At 50.5% G+C, this 20588-nt stretch overlaps 1 pseudogene; it reads left to right on the plus strand.

Moving 5' to 3' along the window:
- Window positions 1–1691: 1691 nt before the first annotated feature.
- Window positions 1692–20588, plus strand: part of LOC129783362 (hydrocephalus-inducing protein homolog) — a 99323-nt pseudogene continuing 80426 nt past the window's right edge.

A 20588-nucleotide genomic window follows, 5' to 3' on the forward strand; every position in this document is an offset into this window, starting at 1 on the left:
GGGTTCCTGGTTCCCTGCCGAGCAGATGTGCTGATTTGGTTTGCTTGTGGCCGTGAGTCTCATGGGAAGCGTTTGTTTATGCCGTATGCTGCGCTGAAAATGCGTGAAGCTCCCTGGCAGCCGAGATGGCCTTGTAAGTTGGATGTCCTCAGCTGGCGTGTGTGTAGATGTGTGCACGGTTAATTGGAACAAGCTCATTAGGTGGCTACTCACCAGGTGCAACAACAGAGGACACCCCAAAGGCATTGTTGGAGCTGTGGCAACACGGTGATTTGCCTGTTCTCTTTTGCGTTGATGTGCTTGGGGTCCTCCCCAGGCAAGCAAAATAGGAATTAAGTTCTTGCTTTGTAAGTCAGCATGGAGGTTTTTCTGTACTCCTTAAAGAAATGAGTAGCTTGTCTGCAGTGTCTGGATGAACTTACCTGAAGCTGGGATCTGTGAGTTTTTGCTTAATTTTGGGATGTCAAAAAGTGTTAGGGTAGAGCTGGGTCTTTCAAGTCCCATAAAATAAGAAGTGGGCAAATCCATCCGTCCCTTGGTCCAGTTAGCCAGAAAGGGAGGGGAAATGATTTCTAGTCCAAAGTAGTGCTTAGTAAGTGCTGTACATACCTCTCTTTGATTTTTGTCGATGCTTGAGACCTGCTTTCTGGGGGTGTTTTCTCCTCTTTCCCTTTCTTGCACCCGCACTTTTTGAGATGCAGATGGAGAGGTCGTCAGCAGGCTGGTGGTAGAAAAAGAATGGCCCATGGACCTGTTGACCCATGCGGCCTGCAGGATGAGGATGCTGGAGAAGAGCTGCCGTGAGGATAGCCTTAAGTGGCCCTGCTTTCACTAACGTTGCGTTTATATTTGAGCTAATTGCTCATGCAGCTTGAATGGTTTCATGCTTTTCTTTCTGCTGTTACACCTTCGAACGCCTGTAGGGAGCCTTGAGTTTGGGTGTTAATAAGTGAAAAAAGGGGCCCTCGTTCTCCATGGAGAAAGGCTCTTGGTCACTGTGGCAATTTCATGCCTGGGAGGAGTCCTGTTTGCTGGATCATTTTTGCAAGTTAACCAAATTAGCTTTGAGAAACCATAGTTGATAATCAGAGTACTGAGCTCTGTGCTCCATTAGTTAAAACCATCACCAACCTCCTTGCACAAAGGGTGGGCATTCGGTTTGCAAAGTAGGAGAGCGGTCTGATTTTGATGCTCGGGGCAGCAGCGATCCCCGGCTTTAAGGTTGTTCCTAATACTCTGAGCACTTAGTAGGGTCAGGCGCAGAGTCGCATCGGGTCAGCTGCTTTTGCAAAATGAAGCAGTGAAGTGACATTTCTCTTTTGTTCCCACCGAAAAACTTTTGAAGAGTAATAAAGGACAGTTTGGGTATTAATCGAGATTTGGATAAAAATTCCAGTAAATAGTTCCAAAATAGATGGAAGTTGGAGGGAGAAGGTGAGAAATGCCAGCAGGCTCTGATGTGTGCGTGTGGCTTGTGAAAGGCTGTTTTGGCTCAGGGAATGTTTGTTGTGGGGTTTTACTTCTATCAATCTTCACTCTTCTGCTTCAACATGGTCTAATTATGAGACAGGGTGGGGAGGCCGCAGTTATGAAGGATGCCACAACCCGGAGACACAGCTGTCTCCTTTGGGTCTGCCATGTAGGGGATTCTGGATTTTCAAAGTCCCGTTGTTGTTCCTTGCAGGTCAACTGAGGCATGGCCACTGGAAAGCCCTGCTGGTTCACGGGGTCCTCCAGGATGGCTGGTGGATTCCCGAGCCAAGTGGTAGTGCCTCGTAATCCGAAGCTAGTCAGAGAGACAGAGAAGCCTGCAACTGTAAGTACCTGCTGCGGCCAGGTAGGAGCTGTGTAAGGCTGGAAACTGCCCCCACGTCCTTCCTCTACCTGCCCCTCCTGTTGTCTGGCCGCACTGTGAATCTGGACACCACCTCCCCGTCTCTCTGCTGCCGTGCTTCTGTTGGAGGTGGCGATCATGGTGCAGTAGGGGATGGACTGTGTGCTGCTTCAGGGCAAGCCCAGAGTCTGTCTGGATGTGCCACCGGAGCCAATTTAAATGGACGTACCGGGCATTGCACCGGAATAGCTGAAGCATGAGCGTGTGCTTCGTTCTGTCCCCTTTGTGTGGGCAGCAATGTTTTGTCACGTCGGGATGCTTGCCAGCGCTGCTCTGACCATACCTGCCCTCCAGGCAGCTGGGCATGTGGTGGGCTGCTCAAACTCTGCCTGAAGGTTTCGAGAGGTATGGCTGGTCCCAGATGGAACAGGTTCCAAAACAGTTGTTCTGTCCCGTATCCCCTGTGGAGCACAGACCCAGCGCTGCAGACAGCAGTGGAGTCAGGGCAGTTCCTCCTCCCCATCCTCAGACGTCCTTTGCTGACCAGAGCTCACCTGACTGAAGGCGACCTGGCGCTGAGGCTCTGTCGAGGAGATCTCTCTGCATACTTCTGTGGAGAGGTCTCGGAGGCCAGAACAGAGAAAACAAGTGCTAATTCAAAAGAGATAACTAAAACCTGGAGCCATTCCTCTCCACCTCAGTTTTGGCACAACACTGCTTCTCTGCTTTCCTCTGACTCACCCAGCAGTGACGTCTCCACACGTGTGGTGGTTGTAAGCGTTGTGCAAGGATGGAGTTAGGGGGTTGCTGGTAACTCCTCCCGACCTTCTTCAAAGGTCACTGGCTCAATCCAGCAAATCTGAAGAGGAAACAAATGCCTGAAGAGCCAAATCCCCCAACATGTCACATCAAATCACAAAGGAGAAGCTACTGGGACAGAGCCACTTGGTTGGAGCGTGTGTATTCCGCTCTCTATCATTAATTTACTGATGTTAAATATTTCAGCGGGTAATTATGGGACTTCCAGGACTATCCTAGTGGCTGTGATCACAAATTATTCATCAGTGGCTCTTGCACAAGAAAAGCCTTTCTGAATGAAGGCATTTCTGTAGCTCTTGCTGGTGTTTTGCATTTCAGCTGACTCCCTCTGCCTTCCTGAAGGAGATGACTCTTAGCACCAAGCAGAGGCTGGCCAGCACTCGGGAGATGCGGCGGCCCCAGATTACCCAGCTTCTCGACGTGAGCGAAGCCTCCCGTCATAAGGTAGCCTTTTCTTGCCCTTTTCCTTGCTGTTTGACGTGACATTTGAAGTGGGCCTATGCTTGTGACAGGCTTGCCTCCAGCTTATCTAAATACTTTGGTGGCAGTTTGTCGTTTCAAACTGCTGCTGGTGGTGGTGGCGTTCCTTCTGCTGGGGGAAAGGTGAAATGTTTTCCCCCAGTGAGCTGTTGAAGTCCTGGCCTGCACTAAGCCCATATAAATCACCTCTGCTGAAGTTGGTGGCTTTTGCTGGAGACGAGCTACTGTGGCTAAAGCATGATCCTGGAGAAAGGCTGGGGGGGGACACAAGGATGCAAGTTTGCAATTTCCCACCCTCCTGCTGAAATAGGCAGCCCTTGGTCTGGTGTAGTCTCTGTCAAACGCTTGGGGTCATCGGATGGCCTCAATGGTGGCAGCGTTGGTCTTTGAGGGCTGAGGGCCTACGGTAACTCTTCAAGGTGTAGCTCAAGCAATTGCATGAATGCTTTGGGTTGGAACGACGAGTGGGACCCTTACAGGGTGTTAGATTTTTCAGGCTGCCAGGTACACAGGGGAATGGCGCTGGGCAGAGGGGAGCGGGTGTGCTTTATCTGGATCAGTGTTTGCTTACATGTATGTTGAAAGCTGCTCTTCTTACACATCTGCTTAGTAGAACGCACGTTCCAAGTGGGTAGATGACTGAGGTAGGCTGTTGAGTGGAAAAGTGCCAGCAAGAGACCTGTAACAAATTGGTTGGGGATTGCCTTAGACAGCACGTGAGGTTGGGAACGCCTCGGACGAGCGCACACAGAACTGGCCGTGTGCTGTGGCTGCTGGCTTCAGCACGACCCTGACTCCTGTGCAGAAGCAGGAGACGTGCCTGTGTCTTGTGAGTGCGAAGAGTTCAGCTGGAAGGGGGGAGACAAAGCAGGGAGGGATTTTCTCCAAGTAATGCCTCTGCGCCGTAAGCGTTTGCTGTTTCTGTGTGTCGTCAGGCGCGCTTCTGTAGTGGTATTAACTGACGTGGCAATAATGGACTGTAATGAAGCATCCGTTGAAAGCTCATGGGAAAAGGAGATGCCAAGTCCAGCCCTATTCAAGTTGCGCAGTAGTGCTGGGGAAGGAGCTGAACCTTATCACCTCATCTGTTGCTTTCTTAACGGCGGTGTTCCTTTTTGGCCTGTCTTCTCTTCCTCATGGTTTCTAGGCTGTGTATCAAAAAAGAGATTTGAGGATGGGTTGGACTTGGTGACTGTCTCAGGGTAAAGATAATCCCCAAACTGTTTCCCGTGGAGTCTCCTGTAAATGCTTGGCTTTCACTTGCTGCACGAGTGCTTACGGCTCTCGCAGTAAGTGCTCTGGAGCGGTGTGACCGTGTTAGCCCAGGGCTCTGCCGGAGGTAAGCGCTGCCTTGCCTTTTGGAGCAGGAAACCTGGAGAAACGGCCAGCAAAAGAGCTGCTCGCTTGAGCCTGCTCAGTGTGGCCCAGAAACATTTGATCTGCTCAGAGCACAGGTGGGTGAGCTGCCGTTCCCCTGGCGTGAGCTGGGCAGGCGTACTCACCGGGAGACTGTACTTCACTGGGGACCGATGTAGTATTCTCTGATTGATGAATCTTTCTCCCAGCGGCTGAAACTCTGTTTTGCATCTGCAGTTCTCGGCACCTTCCCCGAGACAGCGCTCGTTCCAGCCTTTCCCGTCAGAGGTGGTATTCCAGAGCTACGTCCCCTACGAGGTCTATGAAGTGCCACTGACTCTGAGGAACGAGGACAAGGTAAGTGCTGGGATGTGGAAGTTTAACCCTGTGCTGGAACTGGAGAGCAGTGTCATCCGCGCGGTGCACAGCACAGCCAGTCACCTGCTGCAGCACAGCACATCCGGAGTAAAATGTCTCGCCACCTTTATTTTGCAAGATGGTGGAAATCTTGCCATGCTGAGGTTTCTCGCCCTGGTTTTGGCTGTGTGTTGGTAGTCCCTAACCGAAAGGAGCTTTTCTAGTCAGCATCCTTCCCCCTGAAAGCCCTGGATGGCTGGGAATGTTGAGGGCTGTACAGTTCTTCCCTGCCCTCGTGCTTTCCCTCGAGTGTACACCGTGTCCTGGTGGCTCCGTGGTTAATCTTGGTTTCCACAGGGCACCTCTGCCTCTGGGTGAGCTGCACAGAGAGCTGAACGGGCTGTCAGAGCTCGGGGGTTGAGTCTTCTCCGCTTTATGCTGGAGTAAGTTATAATTAGTGGTAACAGCGCTTCAGGAAAGGTGGTTTGAAACAGCAGTGGAAACAGACTGATGTAGCAGAAGCAGTGGGAGGCCTTTAGGTGCCGCTTCAGGCTCCTGCTAAGCTTAATTGGGTTCTGCTCAGGTTTTTCTGAGGCAATGTGACGCTCTGCTTCCCCTTTGGAGAGCCACAGCACGTTCAGAGTCAAGTGCCCTCGGAGGTCTCCACCTTTGCTTGAAAAACCTGATCATTTTGAGATTTCCCAAGAAAGCTGCAAATGGAAAAGCTGGAAAATGTCAGCAGTTTTGTTCCACTGTAAAGAGGGAAATTGAGACCTTTTGAATTTCAGTTGGGGAAACATTTGCTGGAATGAGGCATGTGCCAAGAGCAAGCTGGTGGGAAAAGGCAGAGGGAGGAAAGGAGCTGAGCTCGGTGTTCTCTCACTGCGCACTTTCCTACACGCAAGGGTTTCTCTTGATCTGTAGCAGTAAGTGCACTGGCAGCAGAGAAAGGTCAGGAAGAGAGGTGTAATTAAGGATACTCTTCTGTAATGAGGAATAAGAGGTATGTGTGAGGGGAGGGTGGGATGGGAAGATGGAAGTGTGCGCAAGAGCCGGTGAATTCCCCCCAGATTTCCAGATTTACCTGCTGGGGGGGACAAACAGGTGGACAACAAAAAAAAGCTGCCAAGGCAGCGAGTGGAAGGACAGCGGGAGAAGTCCAAGTATTTCCTGAGAGAACAGGTTTTGACAGGGATGTGGGTGAAAAGGGAAGACCCTTTGGCTGGGAAGGATGCGTGTGTGGTCCCTCAGTTATTCCTGGAGAGTACTGCACCATTCCTGGTCTGGCATTTAACTTGGGAACGTGGATAAGGTGTGGCATGGGTGCCTGCACCCAGGGAATGCCACTGGTGTGGTCTACACTGGGGTTTGGGCACCCCTTGCTGTAGGTATCTTCTTCCCAATTAAAATGTGCCTCAGTTTCTCTCTTCCTACTCTCTGCTTCGTTCCCACTGAGTCTTTTGGCTTCAGCTGCTCCATTATCCATGCAGCACCTCAAAATGGTTATCTTTGCCAAGTACCAGCCAACAGGCAAACAGTTGATTTGCTCTGTTCATGCTTCCTCAGGTGGAAAAGAACATCTGCATAACATTTCTGCCCTTCCCAGTAAGGAATAATAAACTTGTCCAGCTGCGCCTTGGGGTTTACGGGCCCTGTAAAGGGGGAGGCAATGTGTGAATGTGGGATTTTTCCAAACCGAACTAGTTTTGAAGCTGGTAAGACCTCAGCCATTGGAGAGCGTGGGTGTAAAAGTAAGATTAGCTCTAAGGAAAATCCTTGGTATGTTCTAAATACAGAAAGGTAGAGATGATAATCCTGAGAGGGTGTTCTATTCTAATTTTGTTGGCTTTTGGCAATGTCCTGGAGAAGAGCAGTGTTGTGCTCTGTCTCAGAGTTTTCGCACTGGTTTCCCAGATTCTTCTGAATCTTATACTGCATGGCAGCCTGAAGTTGTTTGCCCCCTAAAAATCCAGCTGACAGCAAAATGTATTCCAAATAGAGGCTCTGTAATGGTGCAACTACAGAAGTGCTTCGCTATATACTTACTGCTCTCACCTGTGTTGTACAATTGCTTTTCTGTCTTCAGGCTGTTCCTCAGCACCCTCAGGTGTTCTGGGTGGCTTTTGCTGAAGGTCTTAGCCACACGTGCTCCTCTCCTAAGGGACCTGGTGACCAGACTGCTTGTGTGCACTGTGAAACTGGCTCCTGGAACCCGCTGCCCCAGGACATTGCTGGGTTCCAAGGGCGTTTGGAGAGTTCAGGACTGCCTGGGCCATGGGTTACCAGGCTCGGGTGGGTGGTGCAGAACAAGCCTCCATTTTTTCCAAGCCTCCTGTGGGGTTGTTGTTTGTCAGTGAAGCTGCCCGTGAGTCCAAATCACCTGCTTTAGACTTTGAGATTTGGTGCTCAGGGGTCGAGAAATGCCTGCGTGCTGTCTGTGTGCTGGTGGTGTCCCAGAGGGCAGAACCGTGCAGCAGGGTGCCTGCAGGGACTGCTGGGGGTGGGCAGGGATCCCCAGGGATCTGGCTTGCCTGCGCTGGCAGCTGCCTGGCTACGGTCACAGGCAGCAGGAGCCTCCGGAGAGCAGAGGTTGGCTTTTAAAACTGAGACTCCAGCGGCAGTCAGTGCCGGTCATGTATCTCGAGGCAGAAGATGCCTTTGGAGCCCATAGTTGATAGCCAGAGCCTGGGGGGTTGCCTGGATTTCCATCACTTTGCCAAGTTGCTGGCTCTCATCCTCTGCATCAGCCTTTCCTTGTAGCGTATTGTGCTTCTCCCTTGCTTCTTTACAGCTCCCTGTGAATTTTCCTAGCCATCCTCTGTTTGTGGGGTTGTCGCTTTGTCTTCCCATGTTCCTCCTTTTGCTCTTCAGGCTTGCTTTTATTCCCAGTGAGGCCACAGTATGTGTGGTCTCCTCCTCTTGCTGGTCTGCATGCATGACTCTAGCCCTGCTCAAACCTAGCATGTTAAAGTGCATTTCTTCCTTCCCCCAGGATTAACACGTACTGTTTGGCTTTCAGACAACACAGTCCCCTTCTAGGGGCATGACTGCCTGGGTGTGTACAGGCAGAAGCCGGCAGGTTCTTTGGGCCTGTTGAATACACGGGTGGCTTGATTCAGATATTATATCTCGGTGCTGCTGGTGTCTTCCCTGCTTGGCCCTTCCTTCATTGCCCTGCTGCCTCTGGCCTTGAGCTATTTTGCCCAGGCAGAAGGGATTAATGTTGACTCTTGTGTATTATGTGCACGTACCTCCAGAGCTAAAAGTGCTTTGGAAAGGTGGTTAAGGAAGGCTATTGGCAGGTCTCTTCTGCTCCTGTTTCCACAAGCTGCAAAATCATACTTTCTTACCTTTTCTGCAGGTTCCTCAGCTGCTGAAGGTCACCTTGGAGAGGTCACCTTATTTCAAGTTGATCAGCCACCATGCCGTGTGCCGCAAAGTACCGCCTGGCATGCTTGTGACTTTCCACATCGTTTTCACCCCCAATGAGAACAAGGTGAGACTGGAGGTCCCAAGAGACAGGTGCCTTCAGCGGGAGGCGAACCTGCGGGGCTGGGTTCAGAACAGGGCGTCTGCTGTGGGGTTTGCGGCACTGCTAATATCTGTCCGTTGCTGTATGGTTATGGGTTTGCTCTGATAATTATAAATACAAAAGCCTATTTAAAATTGACCTGTTGTTTGGAGGACGCGAAGTTGAGCCTGATCAGAGTGAGGACCACCACTTTTGAAAACTGGAGTCACTGGGATGTGTATCACGTTGGACACAGCAGTGAGACAGTGGAACGTTCTGTCTGAAGCCGGCACTTTCCTTGCGCACTGGTTATAGCCCGTGCCGTGCTGCAAGGTTTGCTCTAGGCTGTGGTCAGGCAGCCTGCGGCTGGTCACATCCTGGCTGGCAGCACCATGCGATGCCACCGCAGCAGGGACTGATGGGCTGTGCATTCCCTCCCCGTGCTTTCCTGGGCGTTTGCAGGGGAAGGTGCACGTGGGACAGTAGGAAGATGGCCGGGAGGAGTGTTGATGTTTAGCCATCCCACCTCTCTACTCAGTGTTAGGGGCTTAATTATGATAGAAAATACTAGAGGAGTGAATAGATGCAGAGAGCTTTCCTCTTTCCCATCTGGCAACCAGTTCCCTGCCTCACCCTGGGCTGGAGCGAAGGTGATGCTTTTTCATACCCTCTGTGTTCCAGCCTTGCCGCTGTGCTGCCCCTGAGGATACTTGCCTGCCTGTGCTCCAGCTGTGATTCTAGGGGAGAAGATGTGCTCGTGGCGGGGAGCCAGCCTGGCACAGCCGCACTGAGCTCTAGATGTCTTTAATCACAGGGGGCCGGTGTGCTGCAGATGACAGAGACATCTGGAGCACACCCAGGCATTGAAGGGGCAGGTAGAATCTGCAGGCAGACACTTACCCCGGAGCCTTTGGGCAGTCACGCTGGTGTGGCTGTGGCTGTGTGCATGTGGCTGTGGCTGCTGTGTCAGCTGGCACCTATTCCCTGCCCCATGTGCCATGCTTTTGCTTGGAGGTTGGAACATCGGTGCTGTGGCTCTGGCAAGCCTGGCACGGTGCCGTGATGTGAAGGGGTGACAGTGTTGTCTGGAGGCTTCTTAATGCAGAAGGGTTTAGCACATGGCATGGAAGGGAGGAAGCATCGCAGGGGCATACAGCCAGGCTGACTCTTTCCAGCAGCACTCTGCTGCCTCTTGGCAGGGTTCTTTGTGTGGCTGTGTGGGCGAGGCGAGGTTAGGGGATAGCTCTGAGCCAGCTGATGCTTCTGCGCCAGGCCAGAGGCGCAGGATCCCTTTGGGCACAGCTGTTCTCTCATCTTCTGTTTGCTGCTTAGATTTAGTTTAATGCCCTGTCCTATCCTCAAACAGCGTGGCTGTAGCAAACTAAAGAGGAAATGCCCTGCGGCCCCTGGCTCCCTGAGCTTGTGAAATGATCTGTTGCTTTGGGGAGGGACTGAGAAATGGTTTTACATCATTCGTATGGAAGGTTAAAATGACCTTGGCCTAGGGCAGTTCTCCATACTGCCCAAGTGACATAAGAGCTTAACCTCACCGAGGTAGGCTTTGCAGAGGACGCTGCTTCCTTTAAAATGTGATTTATTAGTATTCATGAGCATTCATTTTTGGGGTGGAAGTAAATCGGTTCCCATGAAGGGCAAATTGCTGCTCTTCAACTATAGAGAAGCAGCAGAGCAACACATGAACATCACCCCAAATAGAAGTAGGGTGAGAGAACCCCCAGGAACACTCATGTCCAGTACTTTGTCCCTTGTCTTGCCCTTGAACTGGTGAGTGTGTGGCATTAGGGAGCTGTGCCAGCGAGGTCCTCTGTACAGCTTCAGCGACACCACGGCAGTTTCTGCTGACCTGGGTTTTGTGCTCCTTGCAGGGCATTGGGGGAGGGATGTGGGCTGCTTGGTGAGGAGCACAAGGGGGATTGTACAGCAGAACCAGAATGTTGTACAAACGGAATGTTTTGGCTCATACTTGATGGAGCGTGAGTCAGCGGAGTGCCAGAGTGCTGTAGCTGAGCTAGAAATGCATCAGTAGCATGGTCAGGAGGTGCAGAGCACCTTGCAAAGCCCTTAGCCAAGAGGCAGGCTTTGGGAAATGGTTCCGTAAAGCCACCTGCGCTGGGCTTGCAGTTGCTTGCCTGCAGAGTATCTGTGTGTTAATTGCAGAAGGCTCAGGAGTGCTGCCTTTGAACAACCTCTACATCCCTGATGCTGCACGATCCACAGGGACTGTGGGTAACCCAGTGAACTGGGATGCGGGTCTTCCTGATGGGGAGTTGGTTTGTATAATTCTCTTGCTTTGAATCTGTTCTTCCCTGGGGTAAGTCTGACTTGAGTGAAGTCACTCCTGAATCAAAGGAGTACAGTTGTGGCCAAGCCTTAAGTACTAGGGCCATGTGAGCTGTTGGTGGCTGAAATGCTGTGTGCCTCGTAGCCCTTTCTTGGAAAATGAGCAGTTCCCTGCTGTCTGGCAGTCATTTGGGAATGTGCCACGTGATTGGACTGTCAGTAAATAAATAAACAGCTGGTGTGCCTCTTGGTTTATTGGCACTTGTGTTATAAATGAACTGCTAATTTTTCTGCTGGGCAACATTTCCAATTTGTTACTCTTGCTGCTTCTGATTTGCACGTTTCTGTTTTATGGCTCCAGTTGTACAGCGTGGGTGTTCTCGTGCCAGCCCCTGTTCCCACATGTTCTTGCGTTATGGTCTGACGGCCTCTGCTGAACTGGAAACCATTGTGGCACTGACTGGCAGATAAACAACAGACAGAAATACTTCCATTTGTGCGTCCTACAGGCTTATTAATAGTTTATTGTAAAGGAAGAAGGAAGTAAGAAGCACATAAAAACATAGCACAGCTTATTCCGTGTTGTCGTCTTGCTCTTTTCACTGTAGCAGTGCACTGTTTTCAGGCAATGCAAGTTCAGTCTGTGAGGTTTGTGAAATTCATTACTGATGCTCGGTGGAGACTGAATTAATGCACATTGATTACTATGAAATACGACAGGACAGCGAGTTACTGCATTACTGAAATGAAGTCCTTTACAATTCAGCGCAGCCCTGTTAGATGCTTTGTAGCGCCCAGAAGCTATTCCAAGTATACTTTCAAGATGACTCGTGTGGGGAGGAAAGGGGCAGAAGACCAAGGCAGATGGCCCGGTGATAAATGAACCTGGAGCTAAGCGACTCATTTCAGAGTGCTGCGAACCGGCAGCTGAGGGGGGCAGGTGCAGGGGCACCCCCTTCTCCTGCGACTGTATCTTCATCCTCCGGTCCCTCCTCTCTGGTCATGGCCCTTATTTTCCAGCCTTTGATATCAGGGTTTCAGCGGGAGCTTTCCCTGCTTGGCTTGCCGTGTGACCTCATGCTACAAGGATCTTTTCTGTGCAAGTCGTCTGCTGCAAGGAATTCAGTGCAGGATTTAGGATGGGTTATGCAGGAAATCTGACATCCGAGTGTGGTGTTGTGGGCAGCTAAGGTTGATATCACTGTGGCAGTATTACCGTTAGCCCCTGAGTTTGCAGAGAGCCTGAAACAGCATCAGAGACGAGCAGCTGCTTCAGTTCCAGCGGGTGCCAGTTCAGATGCCAGTGGCGATACCTGGAAGGCCAGAGCTTGTAATTTACTGCTTGTCAAAGGGGTGTGAGAGAAGGGGAACCATCGTACAACTGTCTGCCATCCTTGCAATGGAGAGGGGAGTTGTATGAAGGATGTAGTCATGTTTTCATGAAAATCTGTAGCCTGAAGCTGTGTCTAAACACAACAAACTTTAGAGCATAGATGGGATGCAACCCCTCTGTCATCCAGGCACGTTTATTTAGAAACGTGGTCTTAAACAGTCTGCTAAGGGTTTGTAGTTGCGAAGCAGAACAAGATTTTGCACTGGTCTCAACAGTTGCCCAGGCTGTAAGCAAGTGTGTAGCAGAGTTAGTGTCCAGGTAGCACGAGGCAGTGCTGCAGTGGAGACTGCAACCCGTTCCCCACCCAGGGGGGCAATTCAGCTTTCAAAAGCTTAAGGGACCATGGGTCCACAGCGACACAAACAGCCAGCTTCTGCCTAGCACCCCTCCTGCCTTGGGTTTCGCCCTGTTTGGGCTGACGCTGCATTCAGCCTGGTGCAAGGTCCCACTTTGGTGGGGTGGTAGAGCGTGGCTGAAGGGTCAGCCTGCTCTGAAGTCCTGAGTCAAGCCTTGCACGGGATGCCATGTTCCACGGTGTCCCTGGAGAGGGGGCTTGGGACATAATGTGCATCTGCATGAATGGTGAGAGGCAGCTTTCTCTCCCAAGGTCGTGGTTGTCTCTGTGAAACCAAATCCTTGCTGCTTTAGCCTTGCCCTCGGGTCCCTGGAGAAAGAATTCCCTTTCCTTGTGCGTTGCTGTGCAGGTTGTCCCGGTGCCCCTCCAGCAAAGGAGCTGGGAAGGTTGCCTGTGCTTGCTTTTGGGGGAGGGGGGGATTTATTTCTTGGGCTCTTAATTGCCTTGCTGTCATCCATTTGCTCCTTAGCAATGACAACGACTTGACAATTACTTCCTTTTACTTCCCTCAAATACCTCCAGTTGTTTTAAGTTCCTTTTTTTTTATCTCCCTGCTGATCTGAACTTGCATCCTCCTCTGTCTACCTGGCATCTGGAAGAGAGAGATAAGTAAATATGGCATGCCAAGACTTAATAAGGCAGGTAGCTTTCAATTGGCTTTGCCTTTGTTACAGTAATGTGGCCGAAATAACAACAACAGCAAAAGCAAATGGCACTCTCCATTTGCTAATGCAGTTTCTGAGCATCTGAACAGTCTGGGAGGTGAAGTACCCAGGAGGTAATGGGTGCTTTAAAGTCATATGGGCTGCCCGTAGCTTTTATTTTAGAGGGCCTGGGCTGCAAGATTGAGTACAAACTTGCTAATTCAGAAAGACTTGCTGAAGATGAAACCCTTGCCTGGAATATGATGTTAAATCCTGCAGGTTGCTTGCTGCAGTTCCCTTGCTAGTATTTTACCTTCCAAATAGGAAAAGCAAAAGCCCTTGTGCAGTTTGTAGGGTGACTGTTTGAGATGTCTAGAAGAAGAGATCCTTCTTTATTCTTTGTGCCTTGGATGGGGCAGCATCTGTTTTGCCAACCTTAGTGGTGGGTGAGGCGCTGGGTGGTGGGTGAGGTGCTGGGTGTCAGCTGTTGTGTTGGAGCACTGGGTACGTGTCTGTGCCACGGCTGGCTGCCTTAGGGCCCTTCCAGGAGGGGATGGGGATGGGAGCAGGAAATCCCAACCGCGGAGGAATCCGGATCAGTTCTGCTGAAGGGAGTTTGCTGCTGTGTGCGGTTCCTAAATCAAAGTGCTTGCTGCTTCAACAATTACAAGAATATCAAATGAGTTAAAAGCACCGGGGCAAAAATCAGGGCAGCGAGTGAGTGATGAGAAGCAGAGCTTTGATCAGCTCATCAACAAGAGCGCTGCTGGGGGTAATGGCTCCTGGCCCTATGGCAGCAGCTTTACCACTGATTTCAGTGGGGGCAAGGTGATAGTTCCAGCGCAGCGACGCCATGCCATACATCTGGAGACTGCTCTGCTCATCCCTACAGTAAAATGCTTTTGGTAATTTGATTTGCCTTCCTGCTGCTAAACGCCAGGCAGCCGGGGCGCGGGGGGGATTGCCTGGCTCTGTTCTGAACGAGCCAGTGGCTGGGAATGCACAGCCGGCTTTGCTCTGGTGGGGTGTCTGAGTGTCCCCCGTGTGCAGCTCCCGATGCCGCCTGCCTGGGGTGGGTGTGCTAACCAGGCACGCCGTCACTTACTCCTCTAGAACAGACCTTACAGAGGGGTTCGATTACGGCATCAGCCAGAGCTGTCTCTGTGTCCCCTGGGGCTGGGTGAGATGTAAAGGGAAACTGAGATGAGGCAGAGGAAGAACTCTCTTGAATTGCAGTGCAGAGCTGGCGTAGGCTGCTGAGGGCAGGGGTGGAACTGTTAGTGCTTTGAAGTACCTGTGAAACCTCTTGCAAAAACAGTTTGGGTCTGGAGCTGAGCCGGCTCTGGTGTGGGGAGATGGGTCAGGTGGCTTTTGAAGGGTGCGTGTCCCCAGCCTTGGCCCTGTAAGGCTGTGGGAGCGGGTGAGAAATACAGCTGTACCCTACACTCAGCTGGCATCGCAGCAATTACCGTGTCCAGCTTGTGAAGCATTTCCCCAGCGACTGACCGTTGACCATGCATGTGCTGAAGTCCTTTTGAAAACATACCTGAGCATCCCCTGCCAAGCTTCAACGAGGTCTCCGCGTTGCTGGCATTGGAGTTAGTGCTGTGGCACAGCTGGGTTCTCAGTGGTGCTTCCAATAGTCTGCGGTGGCGATCGAAGCAGGTTCCATTAGTGCTGTGATCCCTTGCGTGAAGCGACTCTGTTTTGGTGCCTCGGAATCAAAGCATCAGATAATTGTGGTGCTGCCAGCTTGCTGCGAAAGCGGGTGAATCAGTGGGCTTGTTTCTTCTTTGCAAGTTAACAACTGTGTGCAAGTCATGCTGGAATGAAAGGTCATGAAGGTAAAAAGTACTGTTGCGTTACTGAATGATACTGCTACAGTCCTAGAAAACAGCAATTTTCCTTCTGCCATGGGGAAAGTACTAAAAGCATTGTGCTGAGATTGTTTCTTTCCCTGCAGGATTATTTCCACGAGCTCATCTGCATCACAGAAAGGGAGAAGTTTGTTGTGCCAATCCGAGCTATAGGTGCCCGAGCTATCCTGGACTTCCCCGACCAGGTGAACTTCTCAGCCTGTCCAGTCAAGTACAGCACCCAGAAAACGCTGCTGGTTCGCAATGTTGGTAACCGGGCGGCCCGCTACTGCATCAGCACGCAGAGGTAGGGAGCTCATCTTTTTTTGTGCAAAACACTGTGGCGTGATAATATAGTTGGGAAACAGCGACAAAAAGGAACCGGAGCACCTGAGCTGCCGTGCTGCTGCCGTGGCTGGAGATGGGCAGGGCACGTGGGTTTTGCTGTTGATTATAGTGTTTGAAGCATGGCGCAACCTCTGCTAAAACCCTGCAAGCTGCAGAGTGGAGTTTTATAGTGCAACGGTGTCTTCAGAGCACAGTCGTGCAAGACTGATTCTGTTAGACTGAAGGAGCAATTGTAAGAAGGCAGCTGGACTGCCCTCGGGCTGTGGAAGATCCTGCGGGGCAGACGACAGCTCTAGGAGCTCAGTTCCTGCAGACCAAGGGCAGTGTTAAGAAATGGGCAAGCTCTGAGCTGGTGGAAGAGACATTTAAGAATTTATCAGCAGCTTTGTCTAGAGTAGCAAGTGCAATTGGAGATTGTAGATCAAAGCAATTGGTATAGAGACCCTGAGAAAAACAGGCTGTGATCCAGAACCTGGTTTTCCAGTAGGTTTGATCTGGTCCCTGGGATCCAATATTCTTCAGCAGAATGAGCTTGTAAGTGGAGATGAGCTGGCAGTGGCTTCAAAGCTGCACTACAGCCCCAAAGAGGAATGCCTTACAGCGGGGGCACAGGCCAAAGATGCAGCAAATACCTGGTGCATGGGTTGGGAGCCTTTTCTAGAGCTTTGTCTCTCTCGGATCTCCTGGAAAGTGCTCTAGCATGCTGTAGTAGCCACCACCAACCTCCTTGATCCTCAGTACCTTCTGAAATGGTTATGTGGCCCTGTTGGACAAATATACGCGTTCCTTGGGAGGCCACAAGCACGTGGTATTTGGGCAGTCTCCTGGTCAAGCGCCCGATGTGTGCTGTGTCGTGGACAGCCTGTACTGTTCCTGTTGGTCTGAGAAGACAGTCACTGTTTTTCCAGTTTGCTGAACTGCACCTGCAAGGAAACCAGTTCAGCTGGCTGGTAGTTAGCTCCGAGTTGCTTGGTCCCAGAGGTCTTGGTGCAGGAGCTGAGGTCCAGAACACAGCAAAGACGTGCCGTCTGCCTTAGTGCACCTGAGTTGCTTCAGTTTCTTCCCCAGGAAAACAGGGGTCAAGAGAAGGCTCTTTGCTCTTTCTCCTGGGAAGCGTGAAGGTCCAAGAGGCTCCTACCAAAGCCTGGCAAGGCTATGGAAGCTTCCAGGATGCTATTCAAGCAGGCTGCTGCTTTTCACTGTGGAAATACGTAGGCAGGACCTTGTAAATCCCTGTACAGCTTCCCTCTGGGATTTCCAGATCTAGTCGTCACCACCAAAACAGATACCCAGTCGTGTCTGGCATCTCTTGGCAATGTCCTTGCCAACTCTTCTATTGAGTGATCCAGCGTGTGTTGAATCCTGCTTGATACGGATTTTATGCTGAACTTCAGCAATTAAATTTTTCAGTCCTGATTTGCAACAGAGAGATGGGAAGTGTTACAAAAGCTTTATTTCATACGACACACAAAAAAGTACAATTCTGAATAACTGGATTGTGTGTGTGCAGAGATCAAAAGCTGGTAAGATTTCCCATGTCAGCTGAAGGCATCAGTCATCTCTTCCATTTCATTACGAATTTTGAAAGCCAGTTTGAAATTTCAAACTGATGATTTAAATCTTTGAGTATAAGCAGCGTTTTATTCTAATGAAGTCGCCTCCACTTTCATTCAGATTTCTTTTTAAATACTCTGAAGTTCCTGTGTTTCTGCTGTTTTTATTTTTTTTGCTTTAAGTGTTCAGCAAAATGTCATAATGGATTCTTCATTGGGAACTTTCTTAGAGGTTGAGTTCCTCCAATGCCTGTCTGTCTACCATCTGCTTGGATATATGCACAAATGTATAGGAAATATGAGAAATTTGGGGGCTATATGTGAAATGGAATTGGGCTGATGGAGAAGAGAAACTCAGAATAACTTTGGAAGGGACCTCTGGAGATCATCTGACCAAACACGGCGCTCAAAGCAAGACCAGTGTCAAAGTTCAGTCGGGTGTGCACACAACATGAGAAGTAAGATCGGGTAATACCAGCCTTGCTCTGTCCTCCTCCAGGCTGTGCAAAGCCCTTTATCCCAGCATCTCCCTGTATGTCCTGTGCTGCAGCCTCTAAGCTCCCTTTCCGTAGAAAGGCTTTTGTGCCCTCCAGCCTGTACTGCCAGGGATTCTTCCACCCCAAATACAGGTGGCTGCATTTCCCATCCCTCGGCTGCATGCAGTTCTGCTGTGTCCCAGTGAATGGCAGCCCAGCCCTCCAGTATCTGGACCGTAGTGCCCCAAGCTTGTATCCCCCACTCAGAATCCAAGTGTTCCCCCCTCTTGACCAGGTCAGCACATCCCCTTGCAGCCTGAGAGCAGAACCCCCACGTTCTTTCTCCCTGTGCGATGAGGCCATGGTGTGCCAGGAGCGGTTCTTCCAGCCAGTGCTGGGGACTGCACTGTGTGACAGTGGGTTCCCTGCTGCTTGTGCTGTGAGAAGTTGCTCAGGTACCTGCCCCGAGGTCCCAGGTGAGCTCAGTGGCTCCAGCAACCCCAGCAGAAAAGAAGTGGCCTCCCAGCTGGCTGGGAGTAGGCTGGAGAGTCAGAGCAGTACTAGTGTAAATATAGAAAGTCTCTTCCTGTCGTTCTCATTGTTAAGGCTGGATAACGAGTTTCTTCTCCATGGCATTCAGGGAGATAAATGTCATTCCAGTACGTTTCAGTTGAAAATGGCGTCTGGAAGCAGATCTCAGCGCAGCACTGCCTTTTCCTGACGTTACAGACCTTGTGCTACGCTGTGCTATGGCGCCAGAGAGGATCCGTCTGAGAAGATACATTAAGGAATGGCCCATCAGGCTCTGAAAGCTCAGGAAATGATGCTACAAGGTGCAGTGCTAGGAGCCCCCTGTAGTACCCCTATACGACATCGAGGTGTGGGATTGGAGAGTTACCACAGGATGTACAAGGACAGGACAACAGATGCCAGAACAGATCCCTATGAAATTGCTTACTAGTCTGGTGTTGCTCCCTTTCTGCAGGGCAGTAACGGGCAAGATCTCAGCAGGTTCTGGCGGGAAGGTCTCCCTCAGGCTGGTGTGGCTAGAGGAGTTTATACAAGCTGGGGATTGCAAGGCACCGCTGGGAGATCTGGACCTGTGACAGTTTAGATGTTGTACAACAAAGCAAACGTACAAATGGACGTAGTTAAAAAGGATGTCAGAAAAGAAGCTGTTAAAAAACCTCCAAACCTTATGTTTCCTGTTTTTTCAGGAGCAGTAGTGATTCACTAACAGGGTAGATCTAACAGGACAAGAATTATCCTAAAGAACAGCTCACAATTAATGGAGAGAAGGCCAGAGTTTAGCCTGCCAGCTTCATCTCTTGGCAGTGGCTTTCATGTGGCTATTAGTGTGTCAGGGACGTTTCCTTAGCATCTCTTATCTGTAGGCTGCAGCGAACAGCTTAGTGATGTGGACTGAAATTCAGAGTTCAGGTTAAGCATGGACCTTGCATCCCTCTGGGTCTTGGAGAACCAGGTCTATGTGAGGGATACCAAGCTCCTGCGACAGCAGTAACAAAGTTGTCCCGTGGGTACAGCGTGGGGTGGGAGGCAGGAGGTGCGGTGTCTGACTTGTGCTCTGTTTCTCAGTCCTGAGAATGAGTCCTGACCTTGGTGGGATCCTCTTCTTCTGATAATTTGAAGATGGGAAGATACCTTCTTTCTCGGGCATCCCCTGAAGTCATCCTCAGGAGTGTTATGCCCATCCCAGCTATCTGAGGGCAGGGGTATGCAGACAAGGGGATGGGATGGGAGGTGTGCTGAAGTGTGGCCCTTAACCAGCAGCTTTTCTGTTCTGGCCATGTTTCGGGGGGGGGGGGGGGGGGGGGGGGGGAGTGAAAAAAAAAAAAAAAAGTTGGGGGAATTTTTCTGTGCCTTTCCCCCAGCAGGCAGTGACGCTAGCCAAGCACCAGCAGAGCCCTGCCCAGTATAACCAGGCACAACCCCCAGTGCAGGTGCAGGGCCATGTAGAACAATCCAGTTCTGAGGCTGGCAGGGCCTTGGCTTTCCTCCTCCCTCCCAGGTGTCTCAGGTCCAGCACGTGAACATCGCAGGCCCAGTGCTTCCCCATTAGTCACTGCCAATGTTCTTGCTGTTGTCAGGGGAGCAGGTCAGGCCCCTAATTGCAGCAATATCTCCTTAATGAGCAGGAACTCCAGCAATGTCATCAGCTGTCACTACTTCCATGAATGAAGCTCAGCTCGTGCATGGCTCCAGTTTTTCTCATTATTTTTGTGTGCTGCATTCCCTAATCACTGGGAAACTCTCTGGAAGGTGTTTTTGAGGTGACAAATTGACCACCAGCAAAGCACTAAAGCCAGTAACTTTTGCTTTCTAAGTGAGGCTGTACAGGAGCCACAAAGCCCAGCTGCTGTTGTGCAGGAGCATGTTGCATCTGACTTTTCCCTGAGCGTTAAAGAACTGAATTATGTGTCTGTCAGCCGAGAGCTGTTTACCTGGCCACAAATCATAATTGCTCGTGTTAAATCTAAAGTACACCAACACGTTTTCATAATTATTTCCAACACATTGCACAGAATTCCTCCAGCAGGCCAAGCAAACAGTTACCAAGCTTGGATTACAACCCGGAGCCCCAGATTGCATTGCTTGTGAATACACCGAAAAGCTCCTGTTAAACTTGCCTCGATATGCTCCTGCTGATGGTGCTTCATTTAGCCAGAGATCTAATTGTTCAGGTTGTAAATGGGTACTCCTTTTGTGTCTTGTTCCCTTGTTATTGTATCACTCTAATGTGCCTTTGCACTCGTAGAGATTTTTCTTTGCTTAGAGCAGCTTTCACTGAAACACTGTTAAAATGTGCCCTTTCTTAGGCAAAACCAGGATGCTTTCAAGGTAAAAAAAAAAAAAAAAAAAAGAGTTGAATTCTGCAAATTAAACTCCAGTTATTCTCTGGTCTTCAAGAAGAAATTCTCTTCTCCCTGTCTGATTTCCAGGCTGCAATCTCACTGCCTTGACATTTGTATCTCTTGAGGTGTATAGGTGGCAGGAAAAGACGGATTCCTGAGGAAGTCTGTGTCAAGCTGTGCATGCAAATAACCCTCACCATCTCCGTGTTCTTCAAAAACCCTCCTCCGATCGTATTGCTAGCAGTCAGACTCTTGAGCCTTGCTGCAGAGAACTGGATGCAGGGTATGGGGGAGACGAGGTCGTTTTATAGCATAGGATGTTCTGAGGGCTGGAGCTCTTCAGGAGTCGAGTTGGTGGCTCAGTTTCTGATACTGTCTGTTCTCTTTTTCTTCTGCTGACTGTGGTTTGTTTGCTTCTTGCTTGCGCAGGTG

Source organism: Falco peregrinus, unplaced genomic scaffold (genome assembly GCF_023634155.1).
Source record: "Falco peregrinus isolate bFalPer1 unplaced genomic scaffold, bFalPer1.pri scaffold_35, whole genome shotgun sequence".
Classification (NCBI taxonomy): domain Eukaryota; kingdom Metazoa; phylum Chordata; class Aves; order Falconiformes; family Falconidae; genus Falco; species Falco peregrinus.